The sequence below is a fragment of the Procambarus clarkii genome, chromosome 94, assembly GCF_040958095.1.
Source record: "Procambarus clarkii isolate CNS0578487 chromosome 94, FALCON_Pclarkii_2.0, whole genome shotgun sequence".
NCBI classification, from domain to species: domain Eukaryota; kingdom Metazoa; phylum Arthropoda; class Malacostraca; order Decapoda; family Cambaridae; genus Procambarus; species Procambarus clarkii.
Genome location: NC_091243.1, coordinates 8281355 through 8302030, shown reverse-complemented (window position 1 = coordinate 8302030; position 20676 = coordinate 8281355). Strand labels below are relative to the sequence as shown.

The following is a 20676-nucleotide window of genomic DNA, read 5'->3' as shown; positions in this document are numbered from 1 at the left end:
AACTATTCTACTTCATGGAGCAAGAAATTAGTTGTTATCGCAAGATAGATTTGAACTCCACCTCCTGGTCCCCGCCTCTTAACCTTCGCTCTGCTTGTTTAGTCGTTTCGTGAAAGACTTGAGGTCTTTCATGCCTGCCATTTGAATTTCTTGTAGTTAAACCTCTTACGGAAAACCTCCCTGTGCATGTAACTTTCATCTGTAAACTCTTGTTTGGTTCCTTACCTTGCCAGTCTGTCCCTGTTGACCTTGTCTTCACCTTTGACTACTTTATACGTCGTGGTCATGTGTATGTAGGTGTGCTCACCAACGTACTCATCTGGACGTTTATGTTGGATCAAGCGTTTGATATTATGCCCCGTGCGCATGTACTTACTTAACAAAGCTTGTTGGGGCCAAGCTTCAGCTCCTGGGTTCCGCTATTCCAACTGTCGATTGTCTAAAGCAATGACTTGCGATCCCTGTTTATGTCATACCTTGTTTTAAGCTCTGGCAACCACTTGGGCTGGACGGTAGAGCGATGATCTCGCTTTATGCAAGTTGACGTTCAATCCCCGACCGTCCAAGTGATTGGGCACCATTCCTTTTCCCCTCGTTCCATCCCAAATCCTTATCCTGATCGCTTCCCAGTGCTATATAGTCGTAATGACTTGGTGCTTTCCCGATACCAGAGATTCAGCACCGCTCCTGTGCCAGGTAAGTTACGGGCTCACCACAGCCCGTGCTACTTGGAACTTGTTCCGAGTCGCTGAATCTATAACAACAACAACAACAGGTGCTTCCCCCCCCCCTCATAGTTCCCATCCCTTGTCCCTGTTCCTTCACTCCGTCTTCCCATCCCATTTTGTGTCTTGTCCTAACCGCTTCCTGGTCATACTGTCTTATTGCTACCTTACCTTGAGGTTACCTTGAGGTGCTTCCGGGGCTTAGCGTCCCCGCGGCCCGGTCGTCGACCAGGCCTCCTGGTTGCCGGACTGATCAACCAGGCTGTTGGACGCGGCTGCTCGCAGCCTGACGTATGAGTCACAGCCTGGTTGATCAGGTATCCTCTTGATAATTACATGTTTCCTCACATCCTTGTGTCTCACACCTGCGAGTCTAGCTTCCAGGTTCTTTTGTTGCGTTGTTAGTCAACATTATTTACACTTTTGTTTATCTGTTTCATCTATTGCTCTCAGTATTTTTATGTCTGGATCATGTTCCCTCTATTTCATCTATCTTCCAGGGTCCTTAAGCCCTTAAGGTTTGTCCTTTTTTTCACAGCCCCGCTTCTGTGCCAGGTAAGTCCAGAACGGGTTCACCATAGCCCGTGCTACTTGGAACTTTTTGTTCCAAGTAGCACGGAACAACAACTTGTCCTTTTAGAGTAAGTTGCAAGACTCCCAGAGAATTTTTATCAGTTTAAGCTTTATACTTTTTGAGGCGTTGGGTGCACGTTGATGGTCGACATTGCAGCTCTGGTCGGACATACGCTGGAGATAATATTTTGAACGCATCCTCGGTTAGGTTACTGAAGCCTGTCGACATGTTTACAAGCTTACTATATGCATCTGTGTGTGTGTGTGTGTGTGTGTGTGTGTGTGTGTGTGTGTGTGTGTGTGTGTGTGTGTGTGTGTGTGTGTGTGTGTGTGTGTGTGTGCATCATAGCAGCAACAGACGGTGAACGAAGCCCCGCACATCTTGTCCGGATAAGGGGGGAGGTTGTGGGGAAGAGGAGAAAGGGGGGGGGGGAAGAGATTGGGAATAGGCGGCGTAGAAGAATGGAAGATAAAAATGAGATGAAAGGAAAACATAACTCAAAGGAAGAACAAGGAGAAGAAGAAAGAGTAGGGGGTGATATTGGAGGAATGGAATGGGTAAAAAAAAGAGATGAGAGTAACAAAAGAATGATTAAGTAGTTAGGACAGACAGAGAGCCTCCTTTTCCACCCCCCCCCCCCCCTCCTTATCTATAGCTTTGTCTGACCATTACTCCGCCCCTTCTTCCCATTATCTTCCCCCCCCTCCTCCCCTTGTAACCCCCCCTTCACCCCCTCTACCCCTATTCCCCCCCCCCCCCCCATCAACATACTGGGTCCCCGTGATTGCTTCACAGTTAATAAATCTTCCCTTCTTGAACATATATTTTTTTCTTTACTTAACACCTACTTTTGTCCTTCTTTAATACCTGTATGCACACACAGCATATATTTTTGCGCATGCATAATGTAACACATACATGCATAAGTATATACATACATACACAGTTTCAGTGTCAGAGTAGTTAATAAATGGAATGCATTAGGCGGTGATGTGGTGGAGGCTGACTCCATACACAGTTTCAAATGTAGATATGATAGAGCCCAGTAGGCTCAGGAATCTGTACACCAGTTGATTGACAGTTGAGAGGCGGGACCAAAGAGCCAAAGCTCAACCCCCGCAAGCACAATTCGGTGAGTACAATTAGGTGAGTACAAGTACATACATATATATATATATACATAAATATATGTATATATATGGGAAGAGAGAACAAAGTGGCATCCTTCTAAAACATAACCTTGAAGGTTCTCCAGACCCTAATCATGGGGACTCTCACGGGACAGCTAGACAAAAGTTGTCACTGCCTCTAAACTCTAACCTGAATTCATCCCACAGAACATTATGCCCTCCACACACTTGCCTAGAGTTTATCGAGAGGATGACAGCTGACCAGCGACCCAAGGCAAACTAGCCCACGATCTACGTGAGACCTAATCTTGAGTATGCAGCGCCGGCATGGGGACCCCCTTCGTAAACATTAATTACTCTTTAAAAGTCCAATGATATGTAACAGGGTTCGTGGCTAAGTTGAGGGAAGACTGAGCTATGACGAAAGTCTAAGGGAACTAGATCTCACCATACTGGAGGAAAGAGAGCAATAGGGCAGACATGATAACGACATACAGGATTCTTAGATGTTCTGACTAAGCAGGCAAAGAAGCAGTCATCAGACCTAGGAACAGCACGCCGAGGGGAACAGTGATGTAAATTAGAGACAGATGCGTGATAGAAATATTAGAAAAAATACTTGTTTGGTGTTAGAGTTGTAAATATATATATCGAATAGTTTCGAGGAAAAAGAGTGTTGAAACTAACTCATTGCACTAATTCATATATAAATATGAAAGGAAAAAACATGGTAATGGAGTCATTGCACTGAACTACAAGTTGTTCAGAAGGCGAGACTAAGAACTAAGGTACAATTTTGCAAGGCTATTTATATGAGTACAAAATAATACGTATATGCATACATACATTAATTTATATATAAATGCATATAATAAATGCATATGCATTCATAAAGGCAATTTATATAATATAATAAATGCATATGCATTCATAAAGGCAATTTATATATAAATGCATATACATTCATAAAGGCAATTTATATATAAATGCACATAATAAATGCATATACATTCATAAAGGCAATTTATATATAAATGCACATAATAAATGCATATACATTAATAAAGGCAATTTATATGTAAATGCATATACATTCATAAAGGCCTATATACATTCATACATTCCTGGACGGAACATCACAAAAAAACGTGATTGAGTTAAGTACAATTAAGCACAAGGAAAGAGAAACGAGAAATCTAAGCGCTTTCGTAATTTACTACATAAAAGAAAGCACTCGCAATATGTGTTAATCATCCCTTGTGATCATTTTCACGCATACACACTCAACCTATCCTCACCCGTTCATACATCAGAAAACATGTAAATACGTGCCTGCATACATACACGCAAAGATACATACATGACTGGTGTGTTTAAACGGTTGGTATACACGGAGGAGAGACTTGTGACGCCTGAGGCAAACATACACACACATTGAGTTTCATTAGAAATCTGCTTCATTGGTGTGTGGTCTCGGCCGGGTCAAGTCATTAACGGGTGATGGGCGGCGAGGAGGAGGTGGGAAAGGAGGAAGGAATGAAAGGGAGGGGGACAAAATAAGAGTGGGAAAGGGAAGGAAGGGTACAGGGCAGCTTTAGGGCAGCTGGACACATCAACAAGATGTCATTTAAGGTAACACCTGGATGTTAGGGGGGGGGGGGGCCCGCCACTCCACCCAACACGTGCAGGAAAAAAGGAAAGGAAAATCAACCACCTTGGAGATCAGACGCTTGTCCTGGTCGTCCTGCGCATGTACGCCTCTCCTGTAAGGGAAAATCTGATCAGGAAAAGATATTCCTGCCTAAAAGAGAGAAAATAAAAGTAGAGCTGAAAATGGGCGACGTGAAAGGTGTTTACAAATAAAAATAAAAGAGAATTCGAGGTAACGAGGTCGAAGAGGACAAACAGGTGAGAGGCGACGAGCGTCTTCTTGACGAGCTCAGGTACCAGCAAGGTATTTATTTGTTCTTTTTTTGTGTGTTTTTGCTTTTTTTTCCTGCTATCTTTTTCACTCACAATGCATGTTATCATACACCTAAAGTTACATATCGCGAGAAAAATATGTATTTTGTATTGCGACTCCTTTTTTTTTATCTTTTTTTTGTGGGGGAATGTTTCGGAACTTGTTGAATTGTTCGCCAATATTTGTGAAATTAAGCAAGGTAGGTTTGTGACTTTTGGCAACTAGCTCCTAGAAGGTAATTACGAAGGTGCACGCGAGCGAGCGCGCGCGTGCGGGTGTTTCCTCCCCCCCCCCTTTCCCTCCTTCTCCCCCCCCTCACCCAATCACCTCCCCTCAAGGATTTATCAACGCTGAACCAACAGTTTACCAGCGCTCCAGCGACGTTTAATTAACGTCAGTTCAACGTTTTCAACGTCTTTTTGTCCAAATTTGGCTTGAGGTCTAATGAGGGGCCATTAGCGGCTGGGTCCGGCTGCAGCTCCTGGCCCCCGGCTCTTTACCCCGTCACTCACCCGCAACTTACAATAAGTAAACCCATTAGACACAGAAATCACAATTGCGTGATGCATCAAATGAACAAATCCACAAGGGCCGTGGCGAGGATTCGAACCCTGCAGTCGGAGAACCTGCTTGTTCATTTGGTGCATCACGCAGTTGTGATTTCTGTGTGTAATGAAGTAAGGGCGAAGAAGGAGAACGGCGTGTTGACATAGCTCGAGGGTATGGGGAGAGTTGTGTAAAACCCTGGTTTGTGTCTCGGAGAGGCTGCAGGATCCAGTAAGTTCAGTAGAACGTCGGTTTCAACTCCTTTTGACCATGTCGTAGCTCAGTCGATTAAGGCAGCGTCTGGGATGCTCTTGGACGCAGATTCGAATCCTCGTCACGGCCCTTGTGGATTTGTTCAAGTAAACCCCATGGATATCCAAAATCAACGTCGTATGAACGTTGAAGTAATGCTGACAAGTTTGATTCGACGTCGAACCAGCGCCACGCTTCGATCCCGTGCCCACTGGGTAAGCCTTCGTGATAAGTTGCATCCGAGGGAACACACGACATTACCACAACCTTTTAAATGATCAATTTCCTTGTTGTAACTTTGTAACAAGGTGATGGAAGTTAAGATATCGCTGTGGCTGGGTTGTAATGTTTGTTGGGAAGATAGGAGCTGGAGCAGTTCCTGTTCCAGAAACAGACAGAGCAGGAACTGAAGAAAATGTTAAGCGTTTGTCTACAAGAAACTGTGTTAATGGTTTTTTTCTCTCTCTCTCTCTCCGTGTGTGTCATCAGAGATTGGCTTGCTCTCGCCTCAGGATTTGGCCTGATCCACGCTTCTTTTTTGTGGCTCTGACACACACACACACACACACACACACACACACACACACACACACACACACACACACACACACACACACACACACACACAGTGATGTGGTGGAGGCTGACTCCATACACAGTTTCAAATGAAGATATGATAGAGCTCGAGAAGCTCAGGAATCTGTATACCAATAGATTAACTATTGAAAGGCGGGACCAAAGAGCCGAAGCTCAACCACCGCAAACACAACTAGATGAGTACACACACACACACACGGTTGCTGTATCAGCAGACTTGCGACAGCAGCTTCGAGGCGCAATAATCGAATTGAATGATACAGGAGAAGATGCCCAAGGGGCGAGCCTTGAAGTGGGGACAGCTGAAGAAAAGTCAGCGAGAGGAAAACGCTGAAGTGAGTACTCTAGGTGAGTACCTCCAGGTGAACACCTCCAGATGGCTTTCAGACAGAAACGTATTACAAGGGGTATAAGTACCTGGCAGGTGACGACGGCGGGCGGTCATAGTCTGTGCTCCTGTACCCCTCCCCACCTCCCCTTCCTTCCCACCTCCCCTTCCTTCCCACCTCCCCTTCCTCCCCTTCCTCCCCTTCCTCCCCTTCCTCCCCTTCCTCCCCTTCCTCCCCATACCCACTATCTGCTTACTCTCCTCTCCTCTCCCCCATCTGCTCCCCTCTCTCTCCCTCCGGACGTTCAGAGCGTGCACGTGAAACCCTTCAGGACAAGAGGAAGTGTAGGGAGGGACAGGAGACGTGCTGGGTGGAAGAGAAGGAGGAACGGTGGCACAGAAAGAAAGGGAAGGGAACAGCAGGTCATGGGAAGGGGTTGAAGGAAAGATATGGAAATGAGAGAGGGAGGAGAGAGAGAGGGAGAGAGAGAGAGAGAGAGAGAGAGAGAGAGAGAGAGAGAGAGAGAGAGAGAGAGAGAGAGAGAGAGAGAGAGAGAGAGAGAGAGAGAGAGAGAGAGAGAGAAGGAATGTAAAAAGTTAAGTAGAGTAGCGGAAAATCACATTGGGGAAACATGAAGATAATACGTAGGAAAGATGAGGTTAAGAAAAGAGGAAAGAAGCGTGTGTGTGTGTGTGTGTGTGTGTGTGTGTGTGTGTGTGTGTGTGTGTGTGTGTGTGTGTGTGTGTGTGTGTGTGTGTGTGTGTGTGTGTGGATGGATGTGGACCCTCGGATAACTCTCCATAGTGCGTTGAATTCTCTCAATCAAAACAAAAAAAATACAAATCAAGTTCTGCCTTTTGTCATACAGATATCAGCTGATAGTCTGAATATAATATATTAATCTGACTTGTACTGACAATTTGCATAGTATTGTAATTTCTTTATTTTCCATTTGTGAAATGAACATTTAACTTTAAATTGGAAAGTTCTGAGTCGAATTCTTCAAAGTTTACATTTTAATTATTTGAATTATTTTATTGCCAAATTAATAATAATTATCAAGATAATAATGATAATAATAATAATTAATTGTATTATTTTATTATTATTTTTATTGCTGTAGTTTGTACCGTTGTTGAAGTATATGATGTATGTTTATACAATGTTTCTGTAATTATTCTTCCTTGTATATATTCCCTACGTTCCCTCATATTTCTTTCTCCCTTATTCCTTCCCCCCCTTTGCTCTGCCCTCCCTATATCCTCCCCACGCTCCCTATCTACATTCTCTTCACTCTAACTTCCCTCTTTTTCACCCTTTTTCCCCTTCTGCTTCCCTCCTTCCATCCTCACTTCCCTTCCTTTCCTCCCTCAGTTTCTCCCTTCCTTCTTTCTCCCTCCCTTCTCTCTCTCCACTGCTAGTCAAGTTACTTTAAGTACCCTTGATGATGGTACTCTCTCCTGTACCTTGTACCGTTGTGTGTTCACGTACCGTGGATCATTATTGTTCTTGGGTCCTGTAATCGTTATGTATTCTTGTAGTTTGTGATTGTATTGCTATGTATTCTTGTAGGCTGAGGCTCTGTGTATTCTTGTAGAAATTGATATGTCAGTTTTGAGTGCGTGTTTGTCAGCATTTGGGGAGTCTAGTGTGTGTTAGTGAGCATTTGGTGGGTAAAGTGCGTGTCAGTAAGCTTGGAGAGGTCTCTAGTGCGTGTCAGTAAGCTTGGGGGTGTCTCTAGTGCGTGTCAGTAAGCTTGGGGGGGTCTCTAGTGCGTGTCAGTAAGCTTGGGGAGGTATCTAGTGCGTGTCAGTAAGCTTGGAGATGTCTCTGCTGCGTGTCAGTAAGCTTGGGGAGGTCTCTAGTGCGTGTCAGTAAGCTTGGGGAGGTCTCTAGTGCGTGTCAGTAAGCTTGGGGAGGTCTCTGGTGCGTGTCAGTAAGCTTGGAGAGGTCTCTGGTGCGTGTCAGTAAGCTTGGGAGGTCTCTGGTGCGTGTCAGTAAGCTTGGGAGGTCTCTTTTGCGTGTCAGTAAGCTTGGGAGGTCTCTGGTGCGTGTCAGTAAGCTTGGGAGGTCTCTGGTGCGTGTCAGTAAGCTTGGGAGGTCTCTGGTGCGTGTCAGTAAGCTTGGGAGGTCTCTAGTGCGTGTCAGTAAGCTTTACTCTAAGCGGAGCCGGTGGCTGAGCGGACAGAACACTGGACGCGTGATCCTGTGGTCCCGGGTTCGATCCCGGGCGCCGGCGAGAAACGATGGGCAGAGTTTCTTTCAACCTGATGCCTTTTTTACCTAGCAGTAAATAGATACCTGGGAGTTAGTCAGCTGTCACGGGCAGCTTCCTGGGGATGGAGGCCTGGTCGAGGACCGGGCCGCGGGGACACTAAAGCCCCGAAATCATCTCAAGATAACCTTAAGATCTCAATATAACCTTTTGTTGTCTTCTACTATCATATCTACTTCTACTATCATATCTACTTCTACTATCATGTTTTGTTTTGGTCTTTTCTCTCCTCTACTTACCATCTTCTGTTCTCTTCTTTACATCTTTACTCATCTTCGTGCCATCTTGTCTCATCTTCTTGCTATCTTCTTGTCATCTACTTGCCATCTTCTGTCAAGAACTTGCCATCTTCCTTTCCTATTATTGTTATCTTCTGTCCTCTTCTTGCCGTCTTTTGTATCATCTTGCCGACTTTGGTCATCTTCTTACTATCTTCTGTCCTCGTCTCCTGCTATCTTGGGCTTCCTGTCCCCTTTAAATGGATATCCTTCACGCCTGCTTCCTCTGTCGCCAGCACGTCTCTCAGGGCGACAGACAGGGACCTAAGCCTCCCTGAACGACCCCATTCCTCTTGTAACCCTTAGGAAGAGGTGGGAATAAGACCCATTTTTGGGCTGCTGCAGACCTTACATTAAGACCTATATACGTCTTTGTAGCTGAGGCCTCTTAGGCTTTACGGAACAACTCAAGGGAAGCTAAGACTTTGCTATATAAAGTCTATATCTATAAAGTCTATATATATCTATAAAGAAGATTTGCTGTTTTATTCCGAGAAAAACAAAATATGTATTATATTTTCTCCCTAGAGGAATCACTAGAACAATTATTTTTTGTTTTGTCTGAGAAAAATCCCGTGAACAATATTTTTTTTGTCTTTTCCTGAGAAAAAGTCTGAGAAAAATATACATTTTTGAATGTTTTTACCCATGAAAAATCACAATTTTTATTTTTATTTTCTCCCAAGGACAATCCAGCAATTTTTTCTGTTACTTTCTTCCGTGAAAAATTGGGATAATGAAAGCAGTTTGGAGCGCCTTTTGTATTTGGTCGCAGAGTGTAGCTACCTGAGAGAAAAAGTTGATGTGCTCGCTAAACAGAATCAGGATACTTAAGTCTGAACTTAAGTATGTCTCCGAACCCACCACTCAGGACACTTAAGTGTCCCGAGTGATGGTTCGGAGACATACTTAAGTTCATGTCAACAACTAGAGTGCAACCCCATAGTCTCCTGAGACTGATGGATGCCTACTACTACTACTGCTACTACTACTTAAGTCTGCACTTAAGTATGTCTCCGAACCCACCACTCAGGGCACTTAAGTGTCCCGAGTGATGGTTCGGTGACATACTTAAGTTCATGCCAAGAACCAGAGTGCAACTCAATAGTCTCCTGAGACTGATGGATGCCTACTACTACTACTTAAATCTGCACTTAAGTATGTCTCTGAACCACCTCTACGACCTAAAATTCATGTGTTACTTATAAGGAACTCACACTCAATTCTAGAGCTTCTTAGTTTCATACGGTAACAGCTGTGTTACTTTAATTTGTAATTATTTTCTCAGGCTGGTATTTCAATCTGAAGTTTTTCAGAGGACCACTTGAACATTGAACTCATTTCAACAGACACTTAAATTTTAGAAAGACTTCTTTGTAAGTGGCTCCTTTACTAGTAGAAAATCAGTAACTTTTGAAGACGTAGTGCTAAAAAAAGTAACTTCAAGGAGAAGTAACAAATGTTCATACTTTTTTGGCTCTAAATTGCTCTATCTACATATATATATTTTTATGTGTAGTAAGATGGCGTGACTCTTAAGTGAAGCGAGTTTACTACTCGTACTTGTACTTGTAAAAGATGTATTTACCTTAAATAAGATATATTTCTCAGATCCTCACATTTTTAAATTAGTAAGTAAGATAAAGCCACATTAATACAGAATTATGTATGACGAAATTAATTAACCATTTTTATTTTACTGGCCACTTCAACCAAACGTTGTATCTTTAATGGCTGTAAGATCCATTATATTGTGATGGTTGGCAACATGTTCTTCTCTTAGCCTTTAACAGAACTCTGTGACCCTTCGTTCTCCACCTCAGCCTTAACATTCAGCTGCCTCTCGAAGCCTAGAGTTGAGATGAGTTAATATCCCTTAAACCATCTTCTCCTTACACACAGAGATCACAATAACGTGATGGATCAATGAAGGTAGGATTAAGGCAGCGTCTGGTATGATCTCAGACGTAAGTTCGAATCCTCATCACGGCCCCTTGTGGATTTGTTCATCTTCTCCTTCTCCTCTACCGCTGCTCTTTACGTCCTCTTGATTCTCCCTTCTCTTCTAGCATAGTATTATCTTGAGGTTATCTTGAGATATATTTCGGGGCTTTAGTGTCCCCGCGGCCCGGTCCTCGACCAGGCCTCCACCCCCAGGAAGCAGCCCGTGACAATTGACTAACACCCAGGTACCTATTTTACTGCTAGGTAACAGGGACATAGGGTGAAAGAAACTCTGCCCATTGTTTCTCGCCGGCGCCTGGGATCGAACCCAGGACCACAGGATCACAAGTCCAGCGTGCTGTCCGCTCGGCCGACCGGCTCCTTGCCGGTATTGTTCATGCCTCAAGCACCAAGCCCTTTCAAGCATGGTCTCTCTCTCTCCTCCAGGCACGGCTGTGTGTTACTTCAGCCTGGAGTATCAGGGGACGTACGCCACCCAGAGCATCATCAGTGGCGGCTCAGATGTCAGATACCTGGAGGTGGTCATTCAGGCCGACTCAATCCCCATCTGGGGCACCTGCCACCGGAGGCTTGGCAACAATGTCATTCTCTATGACACGTGAGTATTTGGCTTCTTCAAACAGTTGAATGAGAGAATGGGAAAATGCTTGCTGTGAATGAGAGGATGGGAAAATGCTTGCTGTGAATGAGAGGATGGGAAAATGCTTGCTATGAATGAGAGGATGGGAAAATGCTTGCTATGAATGAGAGGATGGGAAAATGCTTGCTGTGAATGAGAGGATGGGAAAATGCTTGCTATGAATGAAAAGGATGGGAAAATGCTTGCTATGAATGAGAGAATGGGAAAATGCTTGCTTTGAAGATTGCCTTGGACTCGTCTTTTCAGGCTTTGATCGACAAAAAATAAATAAAAAATGAGATAGGTCAGGAGAATTTTAAAGGTTATGGGAATTTTAGAAAATGGAAGAGTTCGCATAATCACAAAATTCGAATCTCGAATCATTTTCTATCTATGTTCGCATCGCACTTTCATAAATGCTTCACACACGTACTTCAAATACAAATAATTGCCAACAGAATCAAAACACCTAACATAACCGATCCTAGGAGACCTAACTATAATAATAATAATAATTAACGTCTAATTTTCATTCACGAAGATATAGTTTATGGTTACAAAAGTGCGTCACTAGTGACGAATGCGTCTTTGGGAAAAGAGGTAACTTGATCATGATAACCGATCTGGAATATTTTGAGCTAATGGGTTCGTTATGAACAAGCTTACGATTGTAGGATTGTACAATCGAGTGTGTTAACATTTACGTATTAAACTGAGTTGAAATGTTGCCTTGAGACTGAATGGGTTAGGTCGTGGAAAGCTCCTTCACGACATGCAAATCTTGAGTGTTGAAGGCTCACCTCTTGACTTCAAGAGTGAGAGGTTCAAGGTGCTTTGTCCTGCGTCACGTAATGAAAGGTTCAAGGTTTCTCTTTTCTTGTCACGCGAGTTGAAGGCTTCAAGGTTCAACTGTGATAGTGAATTGCTGTTTTTAGGTCGAAGAGATCAAATTTCACCAGAAGTACAAACGACCAGGGGGATGGGAGTTCATTTTGAACACATTGGCAGGGTTCAGGTGCTGGGAACTCATGTTTAATGCATTGCTAGGGGTTCGAGTGCTGGGAGTGTTCAACACATTCACATTTAACGTAAAATTGCTAGGAATCAGGGGGTTAGGAGTTCATATTCAACATGATGTTAGGATCTAGGAAGGCTTAATGTCAAATAAAATCAATTTGTTGCATTATTGAGGAATATAGAATACGAATTGTATTATATATATTAGAAAATAATGTTATTTGGCATTTTGTTAATATTTTCTCAGTAACAATTTTGATCATTCAGACATTTTAATCATAGTGTGTGTGTGTGTGTGTGTGTGTGTGTGTGTGTGTGTGTGTGTGTGTGTGTGTGTGTGTGTGTGTGTGTGTGTGTGTGTGTGTGTGTGTGCGTGTGTGTGTGTGTTCATACAAGAGTATGAATATATATATAAACCATCATTAATGGAGCCTTGATGAAGCATCAGTCTCTCACTCTCACAGCATGTCTCTCACGCTCACATCATCATTCTTACACTTTAACTGCATCAGTTTCACTCTCGCAGAATCAGTGTCTCTCTCAACATCACTATCTCCCTCTCGCAACATCACTAATTCACGTTCACAGCATCCCTATCTCACGCTCATAGAATCAGTCTCTCACTTTCTCCACACCAGTCTCTCACTCTCAGAGCATCAGTCCTCACAGAATCAGTCCTCACAGCTTCCCCCATCATCTCCCTCACAGCACGGGAGGGACAGATTGCGTAAGATGCTTCCACCTGGAGTTCCGATCGCGACACATCCTGGAGGTCCACAACGAGGGCCTTCGCAAATGCTACACGAACGAAGAGGCCGCCTTGCAGACCTGCCCTACCGTCGATGACATCCGCAACAGACAGACGCGAGAGATTATGCTCTACAGTGAGTAAATATATATATATGAGATTCATAGACGCGGAGAGACATCTCTTAAACTTAAAAAATTATATGCGGTGTTTATCTTCAAATATTGATAATCGACATTGTTAAGCTATAAATGCAAGACAAATGATTCTAAGCTTCCCAAACACCTCGCGAACGCTAATATTGAAATTGAAATAAGTTTATTGAGGTAAAATCCACACAAAGGGATGAGGTAGCTCAAGCTATTCTCACCCCGTTCAGTACATCGTGTTAATACATACATAGACACACGTCACAAGCAATACACGTATTACCTAAATAATTACACGTATTTCCTAAACGCTAATAAGCTCAATAAACAAAACACAAACCTAAAGCTTCAGCAACTCAAACTCTAAAAGATTATTAAAGCCCCAGTTATCATTGTTTATCAAATCATTGTTTACTTGATCACAAGTTTACTTAACTAACATTGATCAAATACACACTTTAAGGTATACACCTTAAAATATGCAGCTTAAGGAATAGACCTTAAGATATACATCTTAAGGTGTGTTCCTTTAGGTGTATACCTTAACTGAAGACGGAGGTGAAGAAATGACGATTAGGAGCAGGTAAATGGTTTAACACCAGGTGGGAAGATTACAAATATATTTCTGAACGTTGTTCGTCGCAATATGTTATGAACTCAAGTATTTTTTCTAAGCTTACGTGACGTGAAAAGGAAATAAAAATAATTTCATGAAAATTTCAGATTCCGACACGGATTACTGAAACTAATATATATATATATATATATATATATATATATATATAATTGATCTTATAGTGTAAGCTTTCTATGCTTCTATTTTCTTAGTATCAGTATTAAGAAGAACAATCATGTTCCCAAAATTTATGGTAAAGAAACTCTAGTAATTATTGAAGGATTTATTTTCTACAACGTTTCCTTCCTCTCTGGAACATCTTCAGGTATAGAATGAGAACATAATGTACACTTTTGGGTTAGATCCACATGTAAGAGCAATCAGGCATAGGGTAAGGGGATAGAGCTAATTAACGTAAGGAAAGGGAGGGTCAGTCAAACATTGGGTAACGCATTGGGGTAACGTAATGGCCTTGGTAGAGACGTTATTTTCTGCTGAGGTCTGCTGAGGTCTTGTTCTAGCTGGAATAACGTCTACGAATATATTAATATTTATCTCGGTAATAACGTCAGAATTCGAAACTTTCTCACGAAATTAATTATTTGTATTTCCTCTCCATGACACGCACGCAAAGACAAAAAAATTATTATAGTTTATAACATTGCGACGGACAACGTTCAGAAATTTATTTTTAAGCCTTTTCCCCCTGGTGTTAAACGAATCCAATTTACCAGCTCCTAATCATTCCTTAGCCTTGAGAGTCTCCGGTATTGCTTAGGGTGTGTATCTTAACATGTATATCTTAAGATATATTCCTTAAGGTGTATATCTAAACGGGGTTTAACTTATTAAAAAAAATCATATAGCCTCCTAACTTTACGCCATATTTCCTTTCATCTCATCTCTCTCTTCCCACCACAGAGACGGGGACGACGGAGGGTCAGGCACTTGAGCCGGTGTACTGCCCCCTAGACGGCAGGTTCCATCTCACCTACAATATTAACGACGGTCGAGAGAGTGCCACGGAGTGCCCCGAGCCCTCCTCCACCCTCGCCAACTGCCCCACCGGCAACTCCTTCACCATGGACTTCCACAAATGCAAATTTGGTGATTTCTGTGAGTTACTAATTATGTGGTTTGTTTATATTTTTCTTATCAGTTTTACTGGAATTTATAATTATTGAAATAATATTGCAATGCAGAAGATAATAATGACACAGGTTAAATAAATAAGAAAATATTGCAATATTATCTGTTACTGTTGTAGTGACGGTGTTCATTATGTGTTACAACACTATAGCTGAACAACTGTCATTGTGGACACATGCACACACACACACACACACACACACACACACACACACACACACACACACACCCACACACACACACACACACACACACACACACACACTCACACTCACACACACACTCACACTCACACACTCAGTATGATAGCAGGTATGATAGGGAAATAGGCTAGGAGTCATTGCATTAGATAACCAACGGCTAGAAAAGCTGGGTTTAAGAGCTAGAGCGCGATCCTGCAGGCTCAAATAAATAAGTGAGAGTACACACACACACACACACACACACACTAGGTGAGCACACACACACACAAACACACACTCCGGTTGATTGACAGATACTCCGGTTGATTGACAGCTGTGAGGCGGAACCAAAGAGCTGAAGCTCAACCTCCCCAAAGCACAATTCAGTGAGTACAATTAGGTAAGTACACATGCACCAGAAGACCTTCAGATCTAATCAGTACAATGTGTAAATTTCCTTGAACCAGAGTACAAAGGTGACCTCCCCTCCCCCCCCCCAGCTCACACAGCTACTCGTTCAAGGGCTTCTAAATGATAACTCACTTCCTCACACCCCCCATCATTATTTATCCCCATTAATATATCTATCACAGTAGCGCGTTACTTATGGCTTACTAAGCGTGTAAGCGCACGCACTCAAAAAATCACGCTCTCTTACTCCCCGTCATTTTATAGTTTGTCTACAAGGACATGGGGTTTCTCCTCTACTTGATTGTATGCTTATCTTGAGGTTATCTTGAGATGATTTCGGGGCTTTAGTGTCCCCGCGGCCCGGTCCTCGACCAGGCCTCCACCCCCAGGAAGCAGCCCGTGACAGCTGACTAACACCCAGGTACCTATTTTACTGCTAGGTAACAGGGGCATAGGGTGAAAGAAACTCTGCCCATTGTTTCTCGCCGGCGCCTGGGATCGAACCCAGGACCACAGGATCAGAAGTCCAGCGTGCTGTCCGCTCGGCCGACCGGCTCCCATATCTGCTTACAGCTTACTCTAACACAAACCGTAACTGTCTCTATTTTTCCGCTTGTTACAACTTGTAATAAAGTTGTTACATCTGGGCTTAACGGGTTTATGACGTATTAGAACGTTGTTACAACTTGCTATATTGGTTGTTATAACTGGTTAGAAGGTGTTATAAACTTGTTCGAACGTTGCACCAACGTCGTAGTTTCGGTGTGTGTGTTTGGCGGGAGCTTACTCCCATTACCAGAGAGAACACCTGTCTCCCCATCACCTGGTGTTGCTCGCTGGTGACGGTGTTACGGTTACGAGAGACACGTCACGCTGGTGTGACTAATATTCCTTTACCAGGTAATCCAAGCGTTCCTGGTCCTTGTCGCCTTGTTCCTTGTTGTACCGACCTCAACCACTTTTGTTCTTCACGTCAACCTAAAAACAAAACAAAAAAATACAATTATTTGGCTGAACCTCTCTTGGAAATCCCATGTTAAATCCTCTAGATCAACCTTGCATGTAAATCTCAAAGGTAAACCAAGCAACTAAGCCCAATAGTTGTAACAGGTAAACAGCTATACCATACTCCCTATACCGTAGGGAGCCGGTCGGCCGAGCGGACAGCACGCTGGACTTGTGATCCTGTGGTTCTGGGTTCGATCCCAGGCGCCGGCGAGAAACGATGGGCAGAGTTTCTTTCACCCTATGCTCCCTGTTACCTAGCAGTAAAATAGGTACCTGGGTGTTAGTCAGCTGTCACGGGCTGTTTCCTGGGGGTGGAGGCCTGGTCGAGGACCGGGCCGCGGGGACACTAAAGCCCCGAAATCATCTCAAGATAACCTCAAGATACAAATAAACCCAGCACACCAACCCCATACATAAACCCAACAGCTGAACTTCAAGGTTGACCCAATTGAGAAACCACCCAGTTTACCACACAGTTATAAGCACTACTTGTAAACCTCAACATGTAGACTAAACCTTTACGCTAATCTTACAGCTACAGACCTTGAGCGCTCCTCCGGTAAACTAAATATGTTTACAGATAAATCACATTATCGTGCTAGGCCAATGAGAAAATCCACAGGAGCCGTCATTAGGATTCGAACCTATGTGCTGGGTGTTCCCGGATGCACGCTCTAGTCGACTACGCCACGACAGCCTCGGGGAGTCCTCGAGGGTGTAGTAGTACTCCAGGTTGCCATTCTTTTGACCATGTCGTGAAGTACTCAAACCCAGCGCGTAGGTTCGAATCCTCATCACGGCTGCTGTGGATTTTCTCACTAAATATATTGTAGATTTCGTCTACTCTCAACTGTGTTATTCAAGACTATACATTGAACAATGTAACAAGCTTATCAGAATGCAGGCGATGAGTCACAATAACGTGGCTGAAGTATGTTGAGCAGACCACACACTAGAAGTTGAAGGGACGACGACGTTTCGGTCCGTCCTGGACCATTCTCAATCGACTTGAGAATGGTCCAGGACGGACCGAAACGTCGTCGTCCCTTCAACTTCTAGTGTGTGGTCTGGTCAACAACCTTATCAGAATGTTATGTGGTTAGCTAAATGAATTTGGATGCATAATTTATCAAGGCAATCAACCCCAACTTCCTATAATTCTTTAATATAACAGCCTATAACAGAATCTTCCTATAACAGCAGATCTTCCCAAAGATAAGTGTAATGACTGAGCCTATCGTGTCCTCCTTGGCAGCTAAGACCTACGAGTGCCTCGGTGACTGGGAAGGCACTGATGGTCAGAGGTACTTGGCACTACACGACCCGACGGCCCTCTCGGCAGCGGCAGCTGGCACTGACCCTCCGCCTCCTCGCTTCCGGTGTGCCGTGAGTACTTGAATGATTGATTGATGAAGATTAAGTAACCCAGGATTGATTGATAGATAAAGATTAAGCCACCCAAGAGGTGGCACGGGCATGAATAGCCCGTAAAGTAACCCAGGAGGTGGCACAGGAATGAATAACCCCTCGTAGGCGTGAGTACTTATCGCAGTTTTGGCGTTGGAGTGCGTAAAAGTGTGTTGCATACGTCCTGTGTGGGTTAAGCTTGGCCGAGCGATGCTTATGTCTTGTGTAGCTAAGCCAGAGCTTTGCACATGGGGACATGTGCAGCGCTCTGTCAAGCTTAGATAAGCTTAGCTGAGCACTGCACATGCCCCTGTGTGGCTAAGCTTGGCCAAGCGCTGCATACTTACATCCGCGGAGTCGTCACCCACCACAACTATTTACGCCAAAAAACATTTCCTGTTTTCTTCCTCTTGGCGCGTTCGAATTCTCGCCCCGTCCTCAAAAAAACACAAAAATTAGTCCCGAGACATCAGAATGATTATTTGCAGCAATTATCTTAACCAATTTGAGATAATATTTATAATATTATGAGAAGTCGAAAGTAGAGGTTTTAGAGTTCTGCAGACGGGCTGGAACGACGATTTGTAATGGAAGTCCGGGGCGGGAGCGCCTGGAGGCGTTGGTTCACACGGGAGTTGCCACACAGCGTGATGCTGGCTGAGCCGCCGACTAGAAATTTCCCAAACGAGGGCTGTTTCCGCTCGTTTTTTTTCCCCCCGTCTCGCTCGTCTCTCTTCCAGAGAAGGACGTGGTAAAGGAGAGAGAGTAAAGGAAGGTGAGAAGGAAAGAGGATTAAAGAAGGAGAAAAAATGGGGGATGAGAAGAAAATAATGAGTCACGTTTTTGTGGACGTTAGGAAAAGTTTGCTCGCGTGCTGGGAGGGCGGTGGAATGGTAGGGAAATTGTGAAGGGAATGACTGCTGAGAGGGTGTTTATGGAAGAGGAGGTAGAGAGGGGTGGTTGGAAAGGAGGGGAGTGATGAATTTTGATGGGGGGACTAATCGTATAGTGGGTAAATGGGGGTAGAGAGGATAGTTGTGAAGGAGGGAGACGGAAGGGGGGGGGGGAATAAATGATGGTAGTGATTGTGGAAGCAGAAATGGATGTGATGAAGGGATATTGAGAGTGTGGGTGATGGCTTTGGCGAAGGCTGAGGGGAAGGAGGAGGAGGAGGCTGTAGTGAATGGTGATGATGGAGACTGGTGATGGAGGGTGTTGGTGGAGGGAGATGGAGATAGCATTGATGAAGACTGTAGTGAACGTAGGTAGCAGAGGCTGGTGGTGGAGGCTGTAGTGGTAGTCAAGATTGGCCACTGATATACTAACCTCAAAATAACTTCACATCCAGATCTAGTAGCCCTCCCAATATTGTCCAGATGTGTCTGAGGTTGTGACCGACCCCGGACACGTCGCCAGGGTGTGGTATATCTGCAGTAATACACACAAAATAATGAATGAACCTCTATAAGTCAACGGGTGTGTGAACATTCCCCCATTGCTAGCAGAAACAGACCTTTGAGAGGTGACAGAGTCTGAAATACTGTGTAACTACGACCAGCCGGTCGTAGTTACATATATATATCCAGCCGGTCACCCATCCATCCATTATCCAAACTCCTTACCCAATTACAAAATTTTAAAGTACCTAAATAAATATTGCATTAGAGATAATAATAAAATTATAATAATAATAAAAGTTGGCTCAGGCCATCAAGCTGAAATGCAACTCTCTGTATGTTTTGTATTAATTGCATAAATGATTGAAGTATTCAATGAACAATGAACCTGTTGACCAGACCACACACTAGAAGTTGAAGGGACGACGACGTTTCGGTCCGTCCTGGACCATTCTCAAGTCGTCGTCGTCGTCCCTTCAACTTCTAGTGTGTGGTCTGGTCAACATACTTCAGCCACGTTATTGTGACTCATCGCCAACAATGAACCTGATTGTTGGTGTGCAATACGTTACCATGGAGAGCATCTCCCTGGAGTGAAGCTTAGTGTGCTGTTATTGAGATTATTCATTGTACAATGGGACTTGTACTAGCTAGGGAGGGAGCTAGAGGGAGAGGGTCGGCCGAGCGGACAGCACACTGGACTTGTGATCCTGTGGTCCTGGGTTCGATCCCAGGCGCCGGCGAGAAACAATGGGCAAAGTTTCTTTCACCCTATGCCCCTGTTACCTAGCAGTAAATAGGTACCTGGGTGTTAGCCAGCTGTCACGGGCTGCGTCCTGGGGGTGGAGGCCTGGTCGAGGACCGGGCCGCGGGGACACTAAAGCCCCGAAATCATCTCAAGATAACCTCAAGATAGCTAGTGGTACTCTTATGACGTTTCCTATTATTGTGTTCCTTCTTCTTTTGTTCTTGTTCTTTACCTTCTTTTTTTGTCATTTATTTTCCTTCTGTCCCTCTTCAGTTCCTTGTCTTGAGTTTTTTTTTCTATTCGTTTCTCATCAGTTCATTTTTCTTCTGTTAATTCTTCTTATTCTGTTCCTTCTCCTTGTCTTCCTTCTTCATGGTTTCCTGTTTCTCTTCCTTCTTCTTCTTCTGTTCCTACTTCACTTGCTTAATTATTTAATGGTCTGAGCATCTAGTGCAAACAAGACTAGGAGAAAACCACTACTAACACAAACCCCCCGACACTAATTAATCAGCTGAGAGACGTAAACAAACACTGACACTCGTATTAATCAGCTGAGAGACGTAAACAATCCCTGAGACGAGTATTAATCAG

At 43.8% G+C, this 20676-nt stretch overlaps 1 non-coding gene across 1 annotated transcript in view; it reads left to right on the top strand.

The window, feature by feature from the left end:
• Window positions 1–11038: 11038 nt before the first annotated feature.
• Window positions 11039–20676, top strand: part of LOC123747194 (uncharacterized) — a 47682-nt gene continuing 38044 nt past the window's right edge. The window contains exons 1-4 of the transcript XR_011226146.1: window positions 11039–11232; window positions 12979–13154; window positions 14705–14899; window positions 17789–17919. This is a non-coding gene — a transcript (uncharacterized protein). The remainder of the gene's footprint in view (window positions 11233–12978; window positions 13155–14704; window positions 14900–17788; window positions 17920–20676) is intronic.